We start from the raw sequence: 19,903 nt of genomic DNA on the forward strand, positions 1-19,903 counted from the left end.
GAAGTCTATTCTCTGAGAGACAGGGAGCCGGTGTAGAGACCTCAGAACTGGGCTGATGTGGTCCACTCTCTTGGTCTTAGTGAGGACTCGAGCAGCAGCATTCTGGATCAGTAGATGTTTTGGTCGACAGTGGATGTTTGGGTCTTTATGGGTTAATGTGAATTGGGTGTAAGTTTTAGCATTTCATTCAATTTAAAATGCTACTGTTGAGAATATTGTAGAGTCTGGTAATAATGATATCTTGTAAGTGGAACCAAAAGCAGCCAATGACATCTTCTATTATTCAGCAGCATAATGACAGTAGGGTTTGATATCTTATTGTAAAGCCAAATAGTGGTAGGTAGAAAATAATCTGCTTCAGCACAGCAACGGCAAAACATGGGTGAGATTTCTATAGTGACGAGCCGCTTGCTGATTTCCGTACAACATGACCATGGAATCTTTTGTGCACATTATACTATCCCAAACCGGGAGTAAAAGGATGTCTCTAAGGTCTTGACACAAGAACAGTAAATTATATTTTGTGCACGGCTCCCGCAGCCAGCTCGAGGTCTTCAAGTAGCACATTGAATCTGGGGCTTTTGCTGATTTGAATGCGTGATGCTGTTTGTATAAATATAGACACATCTACGTCGTTAAACTTGGTTGCTTTTGTGCATTCATGGTACAACTATTGTTTGGAACGTGTATGCTCTGAAGTGTCCCAGATTTATTTCCTTTGTCCCTATTTGAGTTACACGCTGTTTTGCTTTGTGCAAGAGTTATTTGTCCTCTGATAAAAAGTGCAATGTAAAGATCCCTACATGGCCCAGAAACGATTAATTTTCCCACTCCTTTATACCAATGAAAATAACAGGTCAGCAATGTTTATATTCGGCTTTTCTGAGTGTAAGGTTTAGTGTCAGAGTGCCCTCAGGCTTACTGCACCGACCGGTAGCACCTGCACAGACACCTGCAATGATCCCTTGTGCATTACTGTGAAATGCTTCCCTCAACACAACCTAAATCAGCACACTTTGTGCTTGTTTCAGTAAACAAGGTGTGCATTTTCAGCGCCAACCTATATGGCCTATGTCACCCTGTGTTTCACACTCCAAACTCCGAGCCGCAAACCCACTCCTCTCTTTTCCCTCTGAAGAATTCTAATCAATCAAGAAGCCCTCCGGCCACCTCCACAAGAGCTCTCTCATGCCAAGCCAGGACAAAAAAAAATGAAAAGAAAAAGATACTTCATTCATTTGGGAATACAGATAGAGGAAATACTGAGGTCTGTGGATAAAATGAGTGCCTGAAGTCTAATTTTGGGACATGAAAGCCTGGGAACATTGGGGCCAAATCCAGCCCTTTCCCAAAGAACCCATTCACTGTTAGAGCTGAAATGAAGCGCTGGGAAATTTGTTTGGGACCTTTGTTTCATACAATTTTCATCTGACTGACAGGAGGGGAAAAAGTGCTTTTGATTTGCCAAATGCACTAGGGAGTAAACAAGCTGGGAGTCTGTTAAATACCATTCCGTTTTAACTGAAATCATTTTGCGTCATTACACGCATGCATGAAATTAATAGCTGATATGGCAATTAGTAATGTCCTATTACTGATCACAGAGTAGGTAATTAGAAAAACTCTGACTTCATTGTAAAGAGATGTTTGTTTACTGCCTGAAAGTGTTTATCGAGCATTTCAAGTGATCTTATGCATGTCAATGTCGATCTTGCAGTTGCTCTGTTTTTTTTAATATATATTCTGTGTTAATTTGTACTTTAACGTTTGTTGACATTGGAAGCTCAGATTAGGTATCAGTACAATTGATATTAAACAAAGAAATAAAAATTGGTAGAGACTGAAATGATTGAAAAGAATTATTCGTCCGTGTTGCAGATCTAAGATAGGGTTCATGAATAAAAGAAAAGAAGCAAACAAATCTGATTGGCCCGAAGAAGTTAAGCCACAGTCAACTTTTTTTTTCTAACTTGTTAAATATGCCCACGCTGACCGAGTTTGCCTGGTTGTTCAGCGCCATAAGAAATTTAACAACCTCTGGTGACATTAGCCAACTAACTCCAAGACGGTGATAGGAAGAGACACAGGAGAGATGGCTGAGGTGGAATTCACCCCAGGCTAATCACTCATGACCTGTATCAACGGGCTCAAGTTCAAGATATTTTAAGCTTAATGACCTTAATGTTATGGGTTTTACACTCACTTCTTTAAAATGAGCCGCGGATCTAAAGTACAGGGTCACGGTGTTAACCTAGATTCTCATATCTATCAGAATATAAGATTTCTCCTAAAAATACACACAAATACTCTCTTTCCTTCTGTCAGTTCTAGATTATGATATTCTGGCTGATAGTACCTTGGCATCACACAGTCTCCTATGGGTGTTAAGATGAAGCAATTGAATTTGTGTCATTGGTGTTCTCAAAAGAGACTTGACAGCATTTTACTAAAGCCCTGGACTGTGCTGATATCCAATTCTTTGTTTACTGCCTCAGGCTGGAGCCTAATTTTCTCTATTAATTCTATAGTACTAGGCAAGGGATAACAAATGTAAATATGAGAATCGTGTGATATCTCTGCAAGCAGATGTGCTATGTCTGTTGTTCAATTACATACACACAGCGAGTCGGATTACTGCCACCTTTTAACTTGACGGATTTAAATGTAGATTTCATTTTCTGCATATGAAGTAAATGGCCCATGACATTGCTTATCATGGCTCTAAGTGCATTTAGGGTTCAGCTGAGCGTGTTAACTGTATTCTTAGTCAAGCTAACTCAGTCAGTCCTTGACAGAACACAGCAATGACAACACACACTTATGCATCAACACACACTCCCCACTAGAGATGAACAGCAAAAAAAAAAAAGAAAAAGTATCGTTGGAACAGTCAATTATTCAACGGCGGCAACAATGAGTGAGTATTGACAGAATTAATAGAATTTCACTGGGAGGAATACATTTGATGAACTAGCATGTTCACTTGATTTGAGGCCAAGGAATCTTTATAGAACTTCTTAATAATGATACGTTGAGGTGTACATTTATCAAAAAAAAACCTGCAGTTCCTGCGATATGGATGTTTCATTTTCGATAATATTTGACATTCAGTGTTTCCAATTAATTACCTCGACTGCGGCGGCTTGTCATAATCTATGTGTCCCATTAATACTAAAACTGAACAAGGGGGTAAGGACCTCAGCTCCAAAATGAAGCCAATAGAGAAGTATCTATATCAGCTAAAATGTACTTAGAGGGTCAAATGAGTGGCCATTTTTGAAAAATAAAAAAAAAAAAGTTGTAAGAAATGCATAGAACTGTGTTGAAATAATGCTAATACATTTGTGCACAGACTACTGATATTATTTGACAGTGGAAGCTCTATTTTCAGAAATATTGGATTTTGAATAGCACGTGGTGGATGGACGTGACAGTGGACGGACATGACATTACCCATGATGCTCTGGTCAGTACCAGTACTTTATTAGTAATAAACTTATATACTTACTATTGCTAATTCTCCTCTTATTCATAAATGTTAGTATTGTGGATCTAAAACAATAACAGCTGACACAAAAAACACAAAATGTGGCAGTGGACGGATGTGACATGGTTGTTACAGATCCCATCATACTGATGCTCGGCAGCCATGTCACCGTTTACACTAATGATCCCTGTGCAAAAACTAGGATCAGAATTATTTATTGTATAGTTTATCATCATACTAAAGAGGAAATAACAATATAGAATTGTTATTTCTTTATAAAAATGCTTATTATTAGAAAACTGTCGATTTAAAAAGTGACGTGTGACATTCTTAATGTATGTATTGGCGTAACATAAGCAGGATGGATCAGCACCATACTCCATATTGAACCTGTAAAAATAAAACATGTGATATGTAGGATAGAATCTTATACGAAAAACTGGGGACTCTAAAAGAATAGAATATTTGTTTTTCAGGTAAATTCAGTTAAAAAATAACTTGGCCATTTGTGACATGAAAATATGGCATTAATGTGATGAAACTGGACATTTTGACCTGAAAACTAGTTCATATGAGCATCAACATGTTGCAACAGAACTGAAATCCTGTAAATTTGCATAACTTGCATTTACCAACGCAAGTTCCTTTGGGGATTCACTTATATCGATTTCTTATGCACAAAAGACATAAATAGACCTCTAAGCAAATTTTAGCTGATGTATAAGTTTGTAATACCACTGATGTCTTTGGAGGTGGCTCAAAAACCCGTTTCTATTGACTTACAGTAGAATTTATCTATAAAAATACTAAATCAATATTTTTCCTGTCTCCTTTGTCTTATACGGAACATATAATAAAAGTTGTCCGTCCACTAATAAGTTCTCAGGTTAAATAAAAGTTTTTTTTTTCGTTCTTATGTCAGACTGTGACTGAGTGTGAGTAAAACACTATTTTTGAACAACAGAGGCTTAGAAGCCAGGGGTTGGACGTTCAAAGCAGGTTAAGTTCACTCTCAGTTTACACCAGGTATGGTAGTTACAGAACACACCCCCACATATATACCCCCAGCATTGCTTCAGGAAGATGGTCTGTTTTGTTTATGTTCTCTTTTAAAACTTGAAACTCTTTGAAACTTGACTGCTGGTCAGACTTTTAGTTTAGTTTTAAATATATGGAGCTGTTTTATTGATCTGAAACAGTTGTATAATGTTCTTTAGCACATCTGTCATGTTCAACCTCTGACAGAAAATAAATCATATTTAAATCAAAAATAACCTTCTGATGTCTTCACAACTAACTTATGAATAACAGAAAATTTAAGCTTGACAAAAATAGTAATTTGATTTATATCGTGATCTGGGGCGCCGATGAGGGGGGGCAGTAAACATGACAAATTCATGGGGCCCAGCATTTGTAGGGGGGCACACAGAGCAGAGGGGGGTGGTCCAGTGGATACGGGCTAGAAGATGTGAAAATTTTATTTAAGATCGACTGTATAAGAGAGGCATAGGAGTTTGGAATCCAACGTTGAAAGCATGTTAACCCTTAGGGGTCTGAGCCTATTTTAGCCATTTTTGAGTACTTTTGATTTTGCCTTTATATACTATATAAAGAAATGTTTACTATACCCATGTTTGGTATCTTTTTTTTTTCCAGCACAACTTCATCTATCTCATCTGCCTTTTATTTTTTCACTTCAACCTAATATATCAACATGAAGGGCCAAAAAACACAAAAAATATAAAATCCGATTTGAAAAATGTATATAATTTATTGCATAAATAACACAAAGATGCTTAATGAAGCTTTTCAAGACTTTAAAGTGAATATTGGTTTCAATATTAGGTACAGAAAATCTAAATTGTAATAAATTTAAACCATATTCAAATATTGACATAAAAGCAGATCTTTACATAGACCTTTTCTCCGTTTTCTCACCCCCCCCAGTCCTCCCCAGTTTCTGCATCCGGTTTAGGTGGGGGTCTTTCTCACCCTTACCTGCAATGCTAATGTAGTCTGTGGATTGGAATTCGCAGATTCAGCCAGTTTTTTCCGTTTTGAAGAAGACAAAAAATTACGAAGATATGGTCAGAAATACGCCACCCCACCTCATTTTCATGCTCTGATTCATGTTTGTTTGCTCCGAGCTCAAACTGTTGTATTTGCGAGTTGTTGTGGGAGAGGGTTTCAGGTCCACACTTTTGAACACAATTGTCTCCCTGAGTGTTAAGTTTCAGTTTCGTTTTCACGCTAGCGCAAGTGATGCTATGTATGGACCGCACCCCACCACCCCAGCTCCAACAGATCGACAAGATACTGAATTTTATGAAACGGCCCACAAAGTTTAGCTTTCACGGGGCCCACAACTGGTTGCAGTGTTGATTGTGATACATACTGATATTGTCTGATATGAGAAAAATTATCGTGATTAGGGGTATGTATTGGCAAAAATCTGGCGACATGATACAAATCATAATACTAGGATCACGATATGATATATCATGATATATCATGATGCTGTTAAAAAGGCAATTTTTTGTTTGTTTCTTTTTTTTTTTTAAATGATTATTGCCTTGAAGAATTGAATTACACCAGAAATTTGCACAAATACTAAACACATTTTTATTTGATCAGAACATGATCTAATGCTATACGACAAAATGTTCCTGTGTTAAAACTTAAATTGTGTTTTACAGACATTACAGTTGAAGATCTTGTTCAAATGTTCATATTTTAGTTCATAACATTATTTTTGTGCAATCCCAACAAAGGAACTAACATTATTTATAAAAGAGTGTTAGATATGATAGATATGAATAAAATATAAACAAAAAAGAAAAACAAAAATGAACCTCACCAACATCTACATTTGAATAAATACCTAAAAATATTGATACAGTAGTTTTTAATATCGATACAGTATTGTGAATTGAAATATCGCGATATATTGCAGAACTGGTATTTTCTTACACCCCTAATCGTGATATGATTTCTTTCCATATTGCCCAGCGCTATAATGAACCCAACTATAGCAAGATCACTCCACACAGGTAACATGGCGGATTCTGTAACAGCCCGGTTGTGGTATAATTAATAATAATATAATTTTTTTTAATTTTTTTTTTATTGTATTTCTGTTTTTATTTTTTATTTTATTGTATTTCAAATTTCATCTTATTTCTTGCACTTCAAAAATTCTATGCATAATCAAATATTTTAATGTGCGCTGTTTTTATATTTATTTTTATTTTATTGTATTTCTAATCAAATCTTAATGTATTTTAATATTGTATTTTTTTTCAATCAATGTGAAGCACTTTGGGCTACAATTTCTGTATGAAAGGTGCTATACAAATGAAGTTTATTATTATTATTATTTTTTTTTTTTTTTTTTTTTTTACATGGCGAGAGGAAAGTGCAACATCCGTATTTTTTTTTTATAGTCTATGTTTAGAACAGTGAATAGAGCATTACTTTATTTACAACCTATGTGTGCCAACATGCAGGGGTCACCTTCAGCCCGGGAGTGAGGGCGTTGTAGCGTCGGTAATCAAACATAAAAGGAACGTCCAGGTACAAGAGGAAAACTGAATCATCATGCAGGTGCATTCACCGCCACACACTGACAGGGGGGTCACAAGTGATAATTGAGAGGGAATACCGCCGTGTATGTTTATATATGTTCTTTTCTAGAATAATGTCACAGGGTTTGCCTTTAAGGTGTTGTCAACGGCTGTGGGAATCAAGTAGAAATCCATTTATCTACCAGCATATGTGATCTCTCTGACAGGAGTTTTTCTGTTTGTGTGGTTAATGTGTCATGCTTTTCCTTCTGTATGAATTGTTGTCAAGTATTGCACAGTGGAGAGTGTAATTGTGGATATGATGCGTAATTGAATGTGACTGTGATCCTCTCAATACGAATATGATTACGATCTCCTCAAATGGGGTTGTGGTGAGGGAGTCGGTAGCGATTATCAGTCACATCAGCTGAAATTGCAGCCCTGACATATTACAAGGAGATATACGATACAATGTTGATATAAAAAAATATGACTCGATTTAACTATAAAACAGCACCCCACCCCCCACCCCCAACCCCACCCGGTGCTTCGGCAGTTATGAAAGGAGGGAGGCATAGATTCAAGTGGATAAAAATGAAATAAGAAGTGGAGAGAGGTTCGGGGCGTCGGCAGCCAGTTGTGGTGTAATTAAGTCGGCTTGGCAACTCTGCGTCTGCATTAGAGGATGAGGCGCTGAGTGCCAGGCCTCCACTGGGCCTGCTGAGCACATACTAATAGAGATGCCAGCAGGCCCTCTAATATAGCTGTTGAAGATCACAGTTTTTCACTTACACTTCTTGGATTTGGAAAATTAACACTAAAAGTCTGTAATATATTAGAACACATTTTCACTTGATATATAGTGTTATTAGGGATGGGAATCAAGAACCGGTTCTCAAAAAGAACCGGTTCCCAGCAGCTCGATTCCTTGGATCATTTGCCTGGCTGGGGCTCGTTTCTGCACTAGCTCGTTAAATCGTTAAGCCCAGCGCGACGCAAAGTGTGTCCATTTAACACATTTTGCGCTATCCTGTTTCTGGGCTCGCTCTTTGTTCGTTAACAACGAACATAATGCAAAATGCATTCGTGTGTTAGTTCGTTAACCCCAACCCAACACGAAATGCGCTATTCTGTTTCTGGGCTAGTTTGTTAAAAGTGCACTGAGCGTACATCAGAGATTCATGATGAGCCTATTTGTTAAAGGAATGTTATGGTTTTACTGGTACATAAAGGAATGTATGCCGTCACAGAACGCTAACACTGGTCAACAACAAATTTATTGTTTCAGTTTTTTGAGCTGATTTAGGATAATTTTGGTGTGCTGAATCCAAAAATCACATTAATTTTGCTCAATCAGGTCAACTTTCTGAACTATGCTACATATTGGCTTTTGAACATTTTTGCTTACATTTATGGGCATTTTCACATCATATGATACAAAATTCTTTCATATTTCTAGCAATAAACGAGTTCTGAAGATTTTACTTTTGCCAATTTATGATTAATTTGTTTTTTTTTTTAATATTACAGGTGAATGAAATGGCTTCGACAAGAAGATCTTGCAAAAATAAGCCTGACGTATTCTGCTCCATCTGCGGTGAATACACCATTGTACCTAACAGGAATCAAGTGATCAAATTTTTTTTTTTTTCTCTTAAAACCTATTTGGGTGAGAACTATATAAAAAATCAACTGATAAAGTCACAAAATGTAATCAATTTTGTGAGAAGATCAAATTTTTCAAAATCAAATTAGCAAAAAACCCTGACCTCATTGAGAAAAACAGATGTCATTTTTGGATTTAGCGGTGCAAAATGGTCCTAATTCAGTTGAAAAAACCTAGACAACTTGCAAAAAACATTTTGTTTGTAACCCAGTGTTATTTGTGTATACTGTATATGTTATATTTTCTGTGCAGAGATGTAAATATAAAACACATTTAATGCAAACACACCTGTTTGTACTCTTTTATTCCCTCACCCAATGAGAATCGATAAGAGAATCGGATCGATAATCGAAATCGACAATGGAATCGAAATCTTTAAATTCTTTGCGATTCCCATCCCTAAGTGTCATGATCTTATTTTAAAACTGTTCTCATTATTACTGTGCATATATATAATTTATCTAGAACTAGAACAAAGATACGCTGTGGTTTTGCCGCTAATGAATGATATCAAGTGTGTTTGGATAAAACTTTGCTAACATTTTTAAAGCAATGCAGATGAGGTCTTCTCTCTTGACATTACAGAAGAGAAAGACCCTTTGGCTTAGGTTGGACTTGACTTTTACTTTCATATTCTGTTGCAAATCCTTGAAATCCTTTCCTCTTATTACATAATTAGAAAAAGAAAAATCATATAAAATAGATTTATGCGATACATATGTAGTTGAGGGAGGGAGGGGGTCGAGAGCGGGTTCATTGATATTCATCTTGAACTCAATGGCTTCAGAACAGTTTAACCCAGACCATCTGCGTGAAAGATTGATGTATCTTAAATGCCAAATATTAATCTTTCACAGCAATGCGGCTGAAGAAAAAGCTCCATGGGAAATCTTAATTTACAGTTCAGACGTTTCCATAAGTATTCAGGGGATGTCATTAAATAATGCGGCGGTGGCTGAGACGTTTAAAAAATGTGATGGATGACGTCAGAAACACGAACAAGACAAGTGGGATTAGAATGTATGAAGGTAATCCCCGTGATAAAACTATAAAATATCATTTGAAAACAGCAGCCTAAATAAATGACTTGGACTGCTTTATGTAGGCAGAATCAGTAATCAGTTATTTCAATGAAGGAACAGCGCAGGAGAAACATCAATATCAAAATGTCTGAGTAAAATTGGCTTGAGTTATTTCATCATGTAGAGAAATAAGCCTTCAATAAAAGACTGCGTATAATCATGGGTGCAGAGCTGAAGTTTACCCATGTAGCAACGCAGCGGTGAAGTCGGTATCACATTCGTCTTCACTAGTCTCACAACCAGCATGTGCACTACGCAGCCCCCTGAACGCACACTTCATAGAAAATGGATCTTCGGTATAATTCAACACTGAGAAACACTATTAGTTGCAGCACTGAGCGTACATCAGAGATTCATGATGAGCCTATTTGTTAAAGGAATGTTATGGTTTTACTGGTGCATAAAGGAACGTACGCCATCGCAGAACGCTAACACTGGTCAACAACAAATTTACTGTTTAAGTTTTTTGAGCTGATTTAGGATAATTTTGGTGTGCTGAATCCAAAAATCACATTAATTTTGCTCAATCAGGTCAACTTTCTGAACTATGCGACAGATTGGCTTTTTAACATTTTTGCTTACATTTATGGGCATTTTCACATCATATGATGCAAAATTCTTTCATATTTCTTGCAATAAACGAGTTCTGAAGATTTTACTTTTGCCAATTTATGATTAATGTTTTTTTTTATATTACAGGTGAATGAAATGGCTTCGACTAGACGATCTTGCAAAAATAAGCCTGATGTATTCTGCTACATCTGCGGTGAATACACCATTGTACCTAACAGGAATCAAGTCACAAGTTTCATAAAGTGTGCTTACCAATCTTATTTTGGTATTAATTATTATATTTTGTGAGAAGATCAAATTTTTCAAAATCAAATTAGCAAAAAACCTGACCTGATTGAGAAAAACAGATGTCATTTTTGGATTTAGTGGTGCAAAATGGTCCTAATTCAGTTGAAAAAACCTAGACAACTTGCAAAAAACATTTTTTTGTAACCCAGTGTAATCAAATATGTATAGCAGGGGTGTCAAAGTCATTTTAGTTCAGGGGCCACATACAGCCCACTATGATCACAAGTGGGTCGGACCAGTAAAATAATAATATAACCCAGTGTTTTTCAACCTTGGGGTCACCTGGAATTCACATGGAGTGACCTTAAATTTATAATAATTGATGAAAAAAACAAGCAAACAAAAGAAAAATTACTTATAAAAAAATATTTGGTGAGTTGAGAGACAATCACAATTACATAACAGACATGACAAACTCTGAAGCTGAAACTGCAGCACTGTGGTTCTGTTTATCTGCCAAATGTTCATTGTGGTCAGTTTCAGATGCTGCAGCTCTTTCATAATTCATAGTTTGACTTATTGTTTGTTCAGTATTAATTGTCAGCCTTGTAAATCCAAGCTGGACTGACTGTACATATCCTGACCAAGGAAAATCAAATTCTCACTTTGTGCAGTAATCTACACCTGGATTTACTGCCTCCGTCCATAATAATATACATCATATAGACTAAATGTGGTCTAAAATTAACATTTATTTGCAACATATACTCAGTGCCAATGAAAATGCAACACTTGAATGTGTTTTATTGTTCCTGAGCTGCATCAATATGTTTCAGTTTCACCTGTATAAGATAATCCCAGACAATTTCTTAACAACCTGACACAGGTTGAGCTATTGTCACGCTTAAATGAACTTGTCTGCATTCATAAGACTTGTTTTTCTCATCGCTCACCAATGAACTGCTCAACTTAAGGAATTGTGGTCAGTTAAGGAGCGGTCATGTTCTGTATATAAAGGCAAGCTGAAAAGCACCAAAATCATTTGCAATAACTCAGCGATGCCTAGACTGACACGTGACCAAAGATGCCACGCTATGGGGCTCCTGGAGGCCGGAATCTCTGCTCGGCAGGTGGCGCGCCGTTTTGGATGCAATGTGTCCACCATAGTCAGGATGCAACAGAGGCATGAAGAAACTGGCTCAACTGCAGACAGACCTCGCCCTGGACGAGCATGTGTGACCACGCCACAGCAGGATCGCTACACTGAGCCGCAGCACCTCCGGGACTGCTTTGTGACTTTTGGTTTTGGGGGTCCTTGAGTTTCTTTCTTTATCCTTATTTTTTGTCAACAAATTTGGATGTGATTTTTTATTTTTACTGTATAGAAATGGCCTATGATTAATTCCAAAGAGCTTATGGAATAAAAATCCTCATCAATTTAAAAAAATATAAGAATCTTCAAGTGTTGCGTTTTCACTGGCACTGAGTATAGTATAGCAAACTATTACATCACAGGTGTCAACCACGCGGCCCGGGGGCCAAATCCGGCCCGCTAAAGGGTCCAGTCTGGCCCTTGGGATGAATTTGAGAAATGCAAAAATTACATTGAAGATTTTAACAATCCTTTTAGTTCAGGTTCCACATTCAGACCAATTCAATCTCAAGTGGGCAGGACCAGTAAAATACTATCAAAATAACATAAAAAATAACTAGAAGCACTCGGAGAGCGCAGACCTCCACCAAGGCTGATCAGTGGCCCCCCCTGTGGGCCCCCCCCACGCCAAGGAGGTTATGTTTTTGCCAGGGTTTGTTTGTTTGTCTGTCTGTTTGTCTGTCCGTTAGTGTGCAACATAACTCAAAAAGTTATGGACAGATTTTGATGAAATTTTCAGGGTTTGTTGGAAATGGGCCCCCCGTGGGCCCCCCCACCCCCAATCACCACCAAAATTTAATCATTTCTTCCTTATCCCATTTCCAACAAACCCTGAAAATTTCATCAAAATCTGTCCATAACTTTTTGAGTTATGTTGCACACTAACGGACAGACAAACAAACAAACAAACAAACCCTGGCAAAAACATAACCTCCTTGGCGGAGGTAATGACAACTCCAAATTTGTCTCTTTGCAAATGTAAATATTTTCATGTATTTAATTTTGCAAAAAATATGAATAACCTGAACAAATATGAACAACCTGACATGTCTTAAGAGAAGTAAGTACAATTTTAACAAGATTCTGCCTGATAGTAAATGTTTTGTGTATTTGTAGATCTACTGTGATCTATAAGTTATAATGTACATGTGGAAATGATAAACTGAGACATAATATTGTTAAAATTACACTTATTTTTTCAGTGTGTTCATGTTAATCACATTGTTTAAAAGGATAGTTTGTAAATATAAACCTTCTCATAATGTAAATGTACTTTTTTTTTGCTCTAAAACATTGAGAAAAGTTTGGAGTTGACATTATTTATATATTATTATGTTATTATTTTACTGGTTCGGCCCATTTCAGATTAAATTTAGCTGAATGTGGCCCCTGAACTGAAATGAGTTTGACACCTCTGTATTACATGATCGAAAACAAATTAATTCTAACAAAAAAAAAAAAAGTCACGGTTTTGAATGTCTGGGGTCGCCTGAAATATGTGATGTTAAAATGGGGTCACGATCCAAAAAAGGCTGGGAACTACTGACATAATCTATAAATAATGTCAACTCCAAACTTTTATTCATGTTTTAAAGTGAAAAAATTACAATATGAAAATATTTAGCTACATTTGGGTGCTTCTATGAAACTGGGTTTATTTTAGTATTTAGCACTTTTCCAGCTTTTTAGACCCGATAATAAAAGAGAAATTTAGACGTATTTTCCCCCAGGATGTACCTAATGATGACCTCAAATAAATGCCAAAAAAATTATACTCTTACTGTGAGCCATCCCACAATGAATGAATTTTTAATAAAACATTGAGGCCAAAAATAGGATCAAAATAAAAGCTACCTAGGTGTCAGTGCATTTCATCTGGAAAACATGGCTGGAAATGGTCTTATATACCACCATAAATAAAGACACTGTTTAATTTGATGATCCTAGTGGTTTTTCTAATCCAGACATGCAGTTTTTTCATGAACCTCAGTCTCATTCCAGGTTTCGCGTGTAACCCAGCGTGTCCACTCACGTTTACATGCAGAACCTGCCCATCTGAACACAAATAAATTGTGAGTGATTTTGCAACAGCGGTCATTTTTGTGAAACACTCTATCCTGCATAATTAGTTCAATTCCCAAAATGTACCTATAAGAGAATAAAGAGATATTAAAAAAATTTTAGCGCATAATTTTCATGTCCTGGTTACCGTGTGCTGAGCCGTATTATGTAATAAATTCCCATTAAGTAATAGAAGTTCAAAATGTAATAAGAATGTCACGTCATCTTGTAATAAAGCCGCATGATGTAATAAACTGACGCATTTTGCAATAAACTACCTTAATGCATTATGTAGTAAATTTTTTCACATTATGTAGTAAGTTATTACAGTTTGAGAAATTTATTACAAAATGCACTTGACACATTTTTATTTGAAAAAAAAAGTATTTAACATGGTTCATTATGTAATAACAATCCAAATTAATAGAATTTCAGAGCAATTTAGAAGAAATTAGTCACAGGAGCTACAGGTTATGGAATCAGAACTTTAACCACACAGTTTAAAAATTAATTTAGCACATTACATTTTCCTGAAAATAAAAATGTGTTAAGTGCATTTTGTAATAAATTTCTCAAATTTTAATAACTTACTATATAATGCGAAAAAAATGTATTACATAATGCATTGACGTAGTTTATTACAAAATGCGTCAGTTTATTACATAATGCGGCTTTATTACAAGATGACGTGACATTCTTATTACATTTTGAACTTTTATTACATTATGGGAATTTATTACATAATGCGGCTCAACACCGTGGTACATGCATATTTTTGTACAAAAATAACATAAAAATGTGTTCTATCTGAAAAATAGTTTCTCTTTTTTCTCAGTAAAATGTATATATATTTTTTAAAGTGCTTCCAAACTTACTTCATAACATTAGTCTACATCTGCTTTGAATTTTTAGCCCCCATGTCCTGTTTTAAGGGACCAGTTTCAAAGACTACATCTACAAACGATCCTAAAAAATGTGAATAACCTGAAATGTCGTAAGAAAAATAAGTGAAATTTTAAAAAAATATATTCTGCCTCACTTTATCATTTACATATGTGCATTACAACTTACAGGTCACAGTGGATCTAGAAATACACAAAGAGGCAGATTATTGGTAAAATTGCACTTAGTTCTCTTAAGACATTTCATTTATTTATTTATTATTTTTTATTTTATTTCGAACATGCAAAGAAAATAAGACAAAACAAAGCAAATTAAGACATAAAAAAAAAACATTTAAATGTACAGAATCTATCTTCAACACATACAAGTCTGAATTTTGCATGGTCGTGAAGGAGTAGGAAGTAGTAGAAACTTATTTAATCCTACCCCTCAGTGCTTTTACACCTTTATCATTAACTTTATACAACAATCAGCCTATACTATTTCCCTAATTTAAGCATCAAACCACAACAATCCATAATGCAGTAACTGAATTATCCACAACAGTCTGTTCATGTCAAGTCCAGTCATACAAACAGACTCAACAAATCAAACATTTTCTTCAATAATTCCAGCAGATTTATCAGTACAACATCCTCCATAAACAAACAGGCCTCATTGTCATTATTAAATACTGTACCTCTCAAGAATCAATTCTTTATATCTTTTTTTAAACTGAATTATGTTTGATATTTGTTTTATCTCCACACACAATTTGTTCCACAGTTTTACTCCACAAATGGTGATACAGAAACTTTTTAACATAGTGCGTACTTTATGAATCTTTAAATTTAATTTTCACCGTAAATCATAGCCTCCCTTTCTTTCACAAAACATTTCTTGAATATTGCCCGGTAGTAAATTGTTCTTTGCTTTATATATTATTTGAATAGTTTTGAATTCCACAAGGTCAATGAGTTTTAAAGTTTTAGATTGGAAAAATAGTGGATTTGTGTGTTCCCAAAAACCAACATTGTGAACAATTCTTATTGCTCTTTTTTGCAATATAAAAATTCTATGTCATGAACTTGTATATGTGTTTCCCCATACCTCCAAACAGTAACTTAAATAAGGTAAGATCAATGAATTATACAGAATCTGAAATGATTTCTGACCTAATATCCCCTTTGCTCTGGCCAGGATTGAGATGCTTCTGGACAGTTTGTTTTGTAGATATTTTATGTGAGGTTTCCAGCAAATTTTATCATCAATTATCACTCCAAGAAACTTGTTTTGATTCACTCTTTCTATATTTACACCATCTATTTGTACCTTTATCTCGTTACTTGTTTTACATTTGCCAAAAATCATGAATTTTGTTTTACACAGATTTATTGACAACTTGTTTTTGTTTATCTTGTCCATTTTCAGGTCTATTCACATTTTTTGTGAAAGGATAGTTTGTAAATGTTAACATTTACACACAATTTTACTTTTCTCACTATAACAAAGAAATTAATTTGGAGCTGTCATTTGTAGGTTATTATTATGTATTTCACTGGTCTTACCCAGTTCAGATCAAACTGGTCTGGATACAGCCCCTGAATTAAAATGAGTTTGACACCACTGACTGTTAATATCTCAGTGTTATTTTTGCATTTCACAAAGTCATCCTGCAGGTCAGATTGGACCTTTTGGCGGGCTAGTTCTGGCCCACGGGCCATACATTTGACTTCCCTGATGTATAATTTCCATTTAAACCAGCGAATAAATATGACACTCTCGCTGATGTCTGTATATTTTGTCAAAATTTTTCTTCCCCTCTCGCAGAAAGGCCTGAATAAATTGAATAACGGCTATTTATCCAATGCATTAATCTCTCATTCCAGACTTCAGACACCAGAATGACACATGACAGCCATTGTATGCACAGTGGATAAGAATTCTTTTTAATTTTCTTATATGTCCCCACTGTCCACTATTCTAACGGCTCCCTGTGTCATCTTTACTCTGTCATTTTCCTCTGATCACACTGTCAATATCTATACTGAGCCCATTTCCCTGGGTGACATGCTGCCATTTACACTAAAAAACTCATTCAGAAAGTTATTAATGCTTGATCATGAGGGACTCCGTGCCTCTGATTTTTATGTACGTTTCCTGAATATCCTGTCGACAGTCTCCAAATTTAAATTTTATTGGCTTATTGTCAATGTGCACCAGTGCCCGGGCTAGAACACAATGCAAATTAAAATTCTGATTGTCTGCTCAGGGTGAGAAACAGAACAGACATGAGAATATTCAACATAGTGATTGAAATGACAGATGCTGGGAGGTAGCCACCCACCATGTAATTACTTGCACATTGTTATTCCCCATTTATTCTCTGGGAATATATGTTAAATGCATATTAAACACTGATAAATATGCAGTACAATTACAGACTGCAGGAGGTGGCTCAATGGCATTCAGTCCTGGCATGAAAGGTGAAAAACAAGCACATGCATGCAAAGACAGCAGAACATATGACACATGAGAGCTCTTTCAGATTTGGAGCCTGCTGTGAGGACCAGATTTATATACCAATCAGTCAACATCTGCTCAAGGTACATTTCATATTTATTCATATCCATTTGGCGAAGCAACATAAAAGCTAGGCCTTCACATGTTAGATTAGGTAATCACGTAATATTTCGAGCTGCAGGAGCGGAAATTGCAGGGGAAAAATGCCAAAAATTGGAAATGCACACCTACCATGCACAATATATTGTTTGAGCGTTGTCATCACATGTACGCAATAGTCACGTCGCAGGACCTTCAGTGTAGGAGGCAAATGAACTCAACATGTTCTCATCGAATTTCAAGGGTATGTGACGCACACTGTGCAGCGATCCACCAATCGCAATCGTTCTTAATCAGTTTGGAGTGATTCACTGGCAACAACATTGAAAAATAAGCAACAAACCACAGAAAATCACCGTAAACAAAGACGCGGTGTCAAAAAGAAAAGCAACGTCAGTTATCTGAAACTATTTCGGCTACAAGAAGGATATTGAAACACGAGTTCTTTTTTGTTCAAAGTGTTTTTATTACATATTGAGTCATCCAGAAAAGCATAATACAGTCATTGTTTTTGTTTTTATACCCAAACCCATGAACATTCCCACTCTGTTGCACCATAAAAAAGATGATAATTGACAATAATAATAAATAATAAGGAACACAGATATTAGTCACAGACCCATATTAATACGACTACTCTGGATTAAATGAGGGATCTACCTCTTTTATGTGATTCAGAACAGGTTGCCAGGTACTGAAAAACTTATTGGTACAACCTCTTTTAGAATATCAAATTTTTTCCAATGTTAAATGATGTAAAAGATCCAGAAACCAAGATTTAAATGTCGGAGGTTGTTTGTCTTTCCACTTAAGTAGTATTAGTCTACGAGCTAGAAGATTGGTGAAGGCAATTTGATTTTTAGATTTTTGGTTGAAATGAAAAGAATGTGATGTAATGTCAAATATTGCAGTTGTTGCCTCAGGTTCAATACTTAAACATGCGTTCTGTATCGACAGTGCCTTGCACCTGTTGCCACAATGAGAGGTAACACAACTAATTTGCTTGACCATTTACATCGGCACCACACAGCTATAACATCATCCTGAGTAGTTTTTCATATATAACGCAGGGTTAAAAAAAAATCGCAATGTCAGTTTTTTCCAATATCGTGCAGCTTTCTCCTCTTGGTCCAAAATGAAAAATAAAAGATTATACATAAGAGGAAACTTCTCCAAACTTCCATGTTGAACCACCGATAACAGTAGAATCATATCCAAGGAACTGTCAAGAGTGATCGGTTATTACAGCTTTCAATCATGTATTTAAAAATACCTGTGAGTTGCCAAAATCTGTATCACATAGATTTTCTCCAGCCCACAAAAATGTACGAAATACTTGGAAACTCTCAGACTACTTGAATTAACATTGTACTGAAAATAATTATGGAATTTTTATTCCATACTGCCGAAAAACTATAAAGAAATGCGCCTTTAAAATAGATAGCTCAAGTATCAGTAGACGCTTTTCCATTGACCCTCAAATTGCGCAAATATAACTTGCACATAAAAATTTAATGGAAAAATTACCATTCTGCCAAAACTCAAATTTTTCGATTAAAATTTGTTGTGCTGGCAAGAGGTGGTTTTTCAGGCGTAGCACAATTGGTATATCACGCAAAACTGCAATGGAAAGACCTTTTTCTGCAACTAGAGTCGCGTGAATAAAAAAAAACGGATGTTGACGTATGTTACAACAAGAGAAGAAGAGTTTTAAAAGAAACATGGCATGGTAGGTAGGGATAGGAATCAAGAACTCCCAGTAGCTCAATTCCTTGGAATCGTTTGCCTGCCTGCTTAACGATTCTGCTTATCGATTCCACCGTCGTTATGCATACGCGATGACGTCACGTGTATGCTTCATTGTTTTGGTCAGAACGTAGCCAACATGGTGTTGAGGCAGAAACGGTCCAAAAAGACGACACCAGGTCCACTTACTTGTGACACTTGCTAAGCTTCCATGCCTTCAAAAGGGTGGAATCCCTCCAATCTGTTCAAACATTTGTCCACAGGATGTGACTCATTTACAGGAATGTCACATATTTGATACTCTACTTAGTGACACTTGTGAATGTAGCGGCAGAGTGAACGGCGGGCCGGTTCTAGTTCCGGTGCGGGCAACAAATGTCGTACCCAAATACAAGTTTCCGAAGGTAAGAAGGGAAAGGAAATGAGGTGCACAACAACGGGAGCCGAGCCGAGTTGAACCAGTTCCATGTAGTAGAAATGCGGCAATAGAGGAATTAGTAAAGTGTATTTAGTTTCACTTTCACCGCCCCCCCGAACTGGGCCCTTCGTCATCTGTTATTATTTTTTACATACTGTATATGTTCTATTTTCTGTGCAGAGATGGAAATATAAAAGACAGTTAATGCAAACACACCCGTTTGTCCTCTTTTATTCCCTCACCCAATGAGAATCGATAAGGAATCGGACACACCAGGAAACTGAATAATCTTTTAATTTAGTACGGGTTAGAGAGGTAATATATAATAATAATGAATATATCTGTAAATCAACACGATGTTTACGTTCGTTGCCATGTTTATGGAATGACTTCTCGTGCGATCTTGTGTTAATAAATAACCA

Source organism: Sphaeramia orbicularis, chromosome 20 (genome assembly GCF_902148855.1).
Source record: "Sphaeramia orbicularis chromosome 20, fSphaOr1.1, whole genome shotgun sequence".
NCBI classification, from domain to species: Eukaryota; Metazoa; Chordata; class Actinopteri; order Kurtiformes; family Apogonidae; genus Sphaeramia; species Sphaeramia orbicularis.